Genomic DNA, 6,018 nt, shown 5'->3' with positions numbered 1-6,018 from the left:
GACGACACAACACGGTTATCACTGATGTTTGACTGATACATTTGGTTAGGGCCAATTTTTATTTTTAACAGCAGGGGGCTAAGTCAGGACTCAATGTGAACTGAACCTTCTGAAGGGTGATTTTTTTCTGTTTAGTGTCCTGTTGTTGGAAGGGTCCTCCAAACACTTGGTTAATCCAGGTTATCAGAGATTCTGTAACTGGCCTTGTGAAGGAGAACCTGCCATTGTTCCACCCTATATAGAAAAACAATGTTAATTTTTCTTTTTTTTTTTTTTAATTTATTTTTAAAATTAATTTTATAATTATAACTTTTTTTTGACAGTACATATGCATGGGTAATTTTTTATAACATTATCTCTTGCACTCACTTCTGTTGTGAATTTTACCCCTAGATGGCAGACAGTCCCATACATGTTAAATATGTTATGCTATATCCTAGATACAACATATGTGTGCAGAACCGAATTTCTTGTTGCACAGGAAGAATTGGATTCAGAAGGTAAAAATAACCTGGGAAGAAAGACAAAAATGCAAATAGTTTACACTCATTTCCCAGTATTCCTTCTCTGGGTGTAGCTGATTCTGTCCATCATTGATCAATTGGAACTGAATTGGATCTTCTTTATGTTGAAGATATCTACTTCCATCAGAATACATCCTCATTCAGTATTATTGTTGAAGTGTATAATGATCTCCTGGTTCAATATTAATTTTTCAGAAAGGACATATAATATCTGAATAACTCACTAGGTGCTGGCCTACTTGTTTAATAACTTGTAAATTATTTTCTAGTGCCTCTAAAAGATAGTCCTTTCCTAAAGGTAACAATATATCACCACTGGACACTAGATTACCCCTTGTCTAGCAAAGACTGAAATTTATCTCGGGGACTGAATACAAAATTGCTCAAGATATTAGAATATTAAATCAGCTACCTATAATCTAATTCATGAACTTCTATCCTATCTGCTTTCTCTGTTCACTGTTCCCTACTTTCAAAGGTTTAGAATATTACTAAGCTGTAATCATACAGCTTATTGGAGATAGAATAAAGGGGGAAAAGATCTATGTCAAGATTTATCTCCAGTCAACTCCAGGCTCACCTTTAAGTTGTCCTCCCAGATTCTAGGGAGGATTATTCCTACTATATTCACTGATGACTCATAGAAAAGGTTTAGAAGAAAGAGAATGCTTTCTTTATCTCAGGATTATAGATAAGTAACAAGAGAAGACTATTTCATTCAGTTTATCCTCCTGCAGACCAGATATATGGGAATTCTGCTGGCTGCTAGATGTTGTTTCTGGATAGTAGAGAGACTATCCAATAATCCCTCTTGCCAATTATGCCATATATGCTTAGTCTCCACTTCTGGCACTGCCATCTTAAAGGACAGAGAAATGTCAGAGAAAGAAGATTGTGAAAGAAGTAACAGGGGAAAAAAAAAACAGGAAAAGAGTAGAAAAATCCAACATCATACATCATTTGCCCCCTTTTAATTTCTCTGGCTTTCTGTGCAGAGCAGCTTCTGCTGTCCCTCTTTCTCTAGCTTTTCTCTAATCTCCCTAAGGGTAGTGCCTTGCAAATTATCTTTTAGCCATTTCCTTCTCTCCAAAATTTTCTTGTTACAAAGATATCCTGAGAAATAGAAAGGGGTGGGGGGTGGGTGGGATTCAGAGCCACCAGCTTCAGAAATAAGGAAGCTACACTTCATCAATTAAGTGACTTAATCAAGTTCACACTAACTCCTCTAGTTCACTTCTCTCATCTGGCTTAGGGATCTAAGAATTAAATATACATTAAATCTGATCAAGTATGTGTTGAGTGACTATGATGTATCAGGCATCTGGAGATAGGAAGAAAGGCAAAAGACAGCCACTTCTCTTGAAGAGGTCCCAGTCTAAAGAGGGAGAAAATATGCAAACAAGCTCAATACAGGAACATCAGAAAGAAGGCATTAGCAATGAAGAGGTCTAGGAAAGATTCCTTTTATAAAGTAAGACTTTAATCCATGTAGTGCCTAGATGGATGAATATTGGTTGATAGATGATTGATTGACCAAAAAATGGGTGATAGACTGATGATTGATAGATGACAAATAAATGACTGATGATAAATAAGGTACAAACACAGAGACAGAGACAAATGGCATTTATTGTATGTCAAACACTGTGTTAAGAAATTAAGAATATAAATTCAAGCAAAAAAGACAGACCCTAACTTCAAGTAGCTTATATTCAAAAGAGGGAACTATGAGACTTCATAAGTTGATTATTAAATAGATATTAAATAACTATTTGCTGTAAAAAATGCTATGTTACTACTCCCAATTTTGGATTGTAAGAGACCAAATTAATGTCTAATTGTAGAATTCTAGGTTAGGCAGATAGAGAAGATAATATTAGTAAGAGAATCTTCCTGAAGTCTTTCAAATCACCCCACTGATGACTACTTACTTTATATACACATATGATTAAAGCCAAACACTTTTACTTTGAGACAATTGTTTATTAAGTTACTTGCCCAGATTTACACACATATATTGTAACTAGGTTATACTGTAACACATGTAAAATGTATGGGATTACCTGTCATCAAGGGGAGGGAGTAGAGGGAGGGAGGGGATAATTTGGAAAAATGAATACAAGGGATAATGTTATTAAAAAAAATTGCTCATGCATATATACTGTCAAAATTTATAAATAAAAAGTACTTAGTAAAAAAAAAGAAATTCGGTTCTGCACACATATATTGTATCTAGGATATACTATAACACATTTAACATGTATGGGACTGCCTGACATCTGGGGGAGGGGGTGGAGGGAAGGAAGGGAAAATTCAGACCGGAAGTGAGTGCAAGGGATAATGTTGTAAAAATTACCCATGCATATGTACTGTCAAAAAAAAAAAAAGGTTATAATTATAAAATTAATAAAAAATAAAGTATAAAAAGTTACTTGCCCAGGACATGGCTGTCCCGAGACCATAAACTTATGGAGAGATTCAGACATTCACTTAGCATAGGAGAAATAATGGAAGTATCAAATATAAGGAACATAAAGAAGATTAGTTTGGCCAATTTTAGAATATGGGGGGCAGGGTAGGGAGGGAAGTAATATATAATAAAGTTGGAAAGGTAAACTGGAGCCAAATATTCTCTCCAAACTATAAATTAAATAGAAAGATTTCTACGTATATACATAAAGATGCACACAATGTATGTATGTGCATATGTGTGTGTTTTAAAAGGCAGTATACCCATTGCAGAAAGACCTGGGGATAGAAACATAGGTCCTGTGACTCTGGCCTAACAAGCCATGCAGCTCTCTAAGGCTCTACATTGCAGAAAAGGTGTCATCCTACATTGGTGGGCAGAGTTTTCTCATGTAGGAATTCTCTATCAATAATATCATAAGTCCACTCCCTATCTCTGCTACCATGTGTATACACATACACACACACATACATTTTCGTTTTTCCTACTACTATATTCCTGCTACCCCCTTCCAACATAAGCTGCATAAATGACTGGCCATTCTAGGTTTCTCACAAGACTGTTAAGTACCTTATATTAGGGAAATGGCCCTTTCTTAGCCATCACCCCCTCACACAGAATTTGGCTTGCATATATAGTAAATATATGACACTTAATATGGATTGATGGATGGCTTAGTTCTGGGTCACAGCAATGTGGCAGTTAAGAGGAACAGCCAGAATGGAATCAGAGAGGAGCTCAGAGTTCTGACTGGGCCCTGTTTCCACAGAGACTCTATGGGATGAGGGTCTTCTCAGCAATAACCAGTAATTGATGCTGAAAGGAATTCTTATTTTTTGGGACAAGACGGTGGAGAAGTAAGGAGGCAAAGCTGTCCAAAAGGCTAAACCTCCTCCTGCGGGATTCCTTGACATTAATTCGGGCCCAGGTTCAGACTCTTTCCACTGAAGCCGGGTTATCACTCTGTGGTAGCCCTGGAGCACCGCAGCCGTCACCGAGGAGCCGGCCTCGGCCGAACCCCTGGACTCCAGAGCCGACCTCCCAGATCCCCACTCCCTCTCTATGTGGACCAGGAAGGAAGGGAGGGGCAGGAGTGGGAGCGGGAGCGGGAGCGGGAGTTACAGCGCCAGAGAGCCCCGGTCTATGGCACCCATGAGGCTGAAGAATTGCCTGAAGGTGTCTTCGGTAAGGACCCAAAAGTAATAATCTCTTCATCCCCTTCCTCCTCACTTTCAAAAACATCTGGCTACTTCACAGGCGAGGGAGGGGCAGGAGACCGCAGATATCGGATAGCACCTGAGAACTAGGTGAGGGATAATTGAGAAGGGAGTGATATGTAGATATGTATGAAAGTTACTGAGCAAATACAGCGGAGCAGAAGTCCAGCATTGAGTCAAGAGCTGAAAGCAATCTTAGACATTACCTAACCCAATATTTACATTCAAGGTAGCCCAAGGCAACATTGGGACTTGGGAAGAAAAACGCTTGTAATGAGAAGACTCGGACTATTTTTGGTCATTTGTAGCAGGACTTCTGGGGAAAGAAAATCTCTTTTGAGCTTTCTAGGCTCCCTTTCTAGGGCAAAAGGTCCCCTTGGGAAAGTGTAGTGATTAGGGGTTCTCTCGGCTCTCCATCCGCGGCTGGGGACGTTTATGCGGCCTGCGGGGTTATGGCAAATGGCTGAGGGGCGGAGAAAGAGTCCGGCCCTCCCCCAGTCTGAGGGACAGTGAGCTGGCCCCCTATTTAAAAAGCTTGAGGACTGGGGCAGCTAGGTGGCGCAGTGGATAGAGCACCTTCCCTGAATTAAGGAGGACCGGAGTTCAAATTTGATCTCAGACACTTAACACTTCCTAGTTGTGTGACCCTGGGCAAGTCACTTAACCCCAGCCTCAGGGGGGAAAAAAGAAAAAAAATTTGAGGACCATTGGTCCTTTCAGTTAAAGAAGTTCAGATAAATATATTCTCACTAAAGTATCAACAACAATCCTCAAATTAAAAAAAAAAAAGTTAACAAAATAAGGCAATGTCTAATATAAAGGTATGAGATTAGAATAATATAATTCCAATTTTCAACCCCAATAGTGGGGTTGATTATATTTTGGAGGACTTCAAAACCATCCCAAGGAGCATCTTCCCTTCTGCCCATGTCAGCATATGGCCCACCCAACAGCCCTGTAATAAATGAGATAATATAAGGTACTTTGTCTTAAAGCTGTAAACAGGCATTTGGAGGAGCTCAAGCAGATCAAGGTATCCAAAACGTTATTAATAGTTGAAAAGATAAGACACAACTTGGAGCTAGATTACTGCAAAATTGATTATGGGATCTTAGTTTATACAGAATTCTTTTCTCCATGGAGTAAATCACCGGGACAGTTTTTCTCAAAGGAAAATTTTGCTATCTCCTTGGTTCTTTCCGTGTATTTGTAATTTTGTATTATGTGGCATTTTTACTTCTAAAAGTGACCGCTGGAAATGAAGAAATATCCCTCTTCAAACTGGTCCAAGAGGGCCGGTTCCGAAATCGGAGGGCTGGACTTGTCGCTAGATGATGGGAAGACTGATCAGCAATGGGAGTCCCTGACTCAGTTTCTCCATCTGTAAAATGAGGAGAACCGTTAAGGATCAGAAGCAATCTGCGTGGAGCTCGAGACCACCTTATCTCACTTTGTAAATGCCATTAGAGATAGCCTCAGCGCCACCTGCTAGGTGCTGACGCGTTTAGCCCGAGGCTAGTACCTAACTAGGCTGAGAGTGTGGTTTTCTGTAAAATCCGCTGGTTGGGCGGACGGGTAAGCGCGGGGAGCTTCGGCTTTACGCTAACTAAAAACAAAGAGACGGATGGCGAACGCTAAGGAAAAGACAGAGTTGTTCTGGTTTGGGACGGTATGAATGGATGTTGAAGAGCCTGCTGGGCCGTACCAGGAACGCCACAAGCGCATTCCCAGGCTGATGACCGCAGGGCTCCTCAAGCTGCCAAAGGCATCGGTATCCATGGGCGACTAAGCGCCTAGAAAGCACCAA

Source organism: Sminthopsis crassicaudata, chromosome 3 (genome assembly GCF_048593235.1).
Source record: "Sminthopsis crassicaudata isolate SCR6 chromosome 3, ASM4859323v1, whole genome shotgun sequence".
Lineage (NCBI taxonomy): Eukaryota > Metazoa > Chordata > Mammalia > Dasyuromorphia > Dasyuridae > Sminthopsis > Sminthopsis crassicaudata.
Note: the sequence above shows the minus strand (reverse complement) of the source record.